Source organism: Sciurus vulgaris (assembly GCF_902686455.1).
Source record: "Sciurus vulgaris genome assembly, chromosome: 2".
Classification (NCBI taxonomy): Eukaryota; Metazoa; Chordata; class Mammalia; order Rodentia; family Sciuridae; genus Sciurus; species Sciurus vulgaris.
The window spans coordinates 96,036,266-96,038,257 of record NC_136462.1 but is presented as its reverse complement, the minus strand read 5'-3'; the positions used below and the strand labels follow the sequence as shown (position 1 = coordinate 96,038,257).

Below are 1,992 nucleotides of genomic sequence, written 5' to 3'. Positions count from 1 at the left end.
CAGCTATAGATACATCTGTACTGTTAATGACAACTTGTCCTCCAGGTTTAGATTTTTTTCATACAGTTATCTTTAAAAAAAGTATTTGTCCACTTATTGATCACTACAAACATTCAGCACACTTAAAAGATTACTGATCTAAATTCTTAAAAATACTTGCTTTAGGCTACTGCTCTATTGAAGTCACCCCCTCCCAAAATATAAGTCCCCCTGACCATACATTCCTCTCTGTCTTTAATCCTTCTGATTTCCCCTAAAGATGTTGTCTGTGTTCCCACATCAACATATAGGAGAAACCCATCCTGCTCTGTGTTTCCAGAGTCCTACATATCTAGAAGGCATCTTTGTTCCTTTCTCAATCACAGATTATCTACCCTAAGTTCCATTTTCCTAGGACTTTTTGAATAATAAGTACTAATCTGAACGTTTGACCTTAGAGGTTAAGGGCTACAATAGCCTAATATACTAATACTTCCACATTTAAAAATATGTTTATAAAAACATGGACTGTGATGTTTTTAAACTTATGTTAGAGTTCTAAGTTTCCAGCATAGTTCCTGAAAAATAGTAAATACTCAATTTTGACCTAGTGATACATGTTCAAAAGCTATTTGTTGAATAGATGCTAAAGACATGTATTTACATTGTAACAAGCGTGTCAGTTTTTTTTTCAGTGTCTACAATCAATTTTATTTTAATATAATCTAAACACATACCATTTAGAAAATACCAAGAAAAATTTACATATAAGAGTTGATGCTATTGCATTTGGATAAAGCTGGCAAGTTCTTGCTACTAGCATAGCCCAGGAAATACCACTGAGGAAACCTAATATATTGGAATAGATGTTGTGGCATTTGGCCCACAGTTTGACAGCTTTCAGAGTTAACCTGAAGTTGTCAATGTTTGGTACAAGGTGTAAAATTTCATCAGTTATCCTGCAACCATTAAGACTTCTTATTCATCTTATATCTAAATTTTTAAGCAGGCTGTCATCTCGTAGGTCCAAATCTTCTGGAATAGTCTGCAGTGCTAATCTTGTAAACAAAATATCAATCTATATCCCATCAGAACAGAGTTTGATAACTGGTACAAATGCCTCTTCAACAGCTCTTAAATCTTTAATTCTTCTTGTAATTTCAATTTATCATAGAACAAGGTGAAAAAGTCACTTCGATCAACACATCTTACACACAATGCATCGATATCAGCACCTTTTGCATGTACTCCTAATCTGTAAGATCCAAATGTCAAAATTTTTCCTCCAACATTTTCAATTGCAGATTGTGGAAGATTCTTACTTTTACTGATTTCTCATATCCACTTTTTCACCAAGGTATTTAATTTTCCCCAAATTAAAATCCTGCACTGCAGTTCCTCTTCCTCTTCAAAAACCCCAAAGGGCTTCAGAGTCTCAATTAGTTAAAAAAATTTTTTAGATGTTGATGAACCTTTATTTTATTCCTTTATTTATATGTGGTACTGAGAATGGAACCCAGTGCCTCACACGTTAGGCAAGCGCTCTACCACTGAGCCACAACCCCAACCTAAGCTTGTCAGTTTTACTGCAAAACTGTTTAATGTTTGGGATTGGGGTACTTCAGAAGCTATGCTGAATGCCACATACTATTGGTTGGCTGATTCACTAAAGGTAAGCCAATAAACTTAATTTCACAAAAATAGAGTTTTATATATACTATCTGGGTACTATCTTTATCATATAGTTATCTTTAATAGGCATTGAAACATTATAATTGAATTTAAAATATTTAACCTTGAGCCTACATTCTTTAGTTTGGTTTATTTTTATGATCAAAACTAACTGAACTTACTTGTCTATATACTAGAGATGAAAAGGGAAGCTTCAGATCAATGGCAAAGATTTGGGAATATTGCAAAGCAAGTCTACATCCCTGACGATGGTTTCACTTGAAAAGTTAATTCTTCTGGTCTGGCAAATTCTTCATTTCCTGATCTCTAATACCCACGTTT

General features: G+C 33.9%; 1 pseudogene across 1 annotated transcript; it reads right to left on the bottom strand.

The window, feature by feature from the left end:
- Positions 1 to 675: 675 nt before the first annotated feature.
- On the bottom strand, positions 676 to 1,419 carry LOC306653687 (poly(A) polymerase type 3-like; annotated as a pseudogene). Its single transcript has one exon. The product of its transcript is annotated as a poly(A) polymerase type 3-like (transcript).
- Between the last annotated feature and the right edge of the window lie 573 nt (positions 1,420 to 1,992).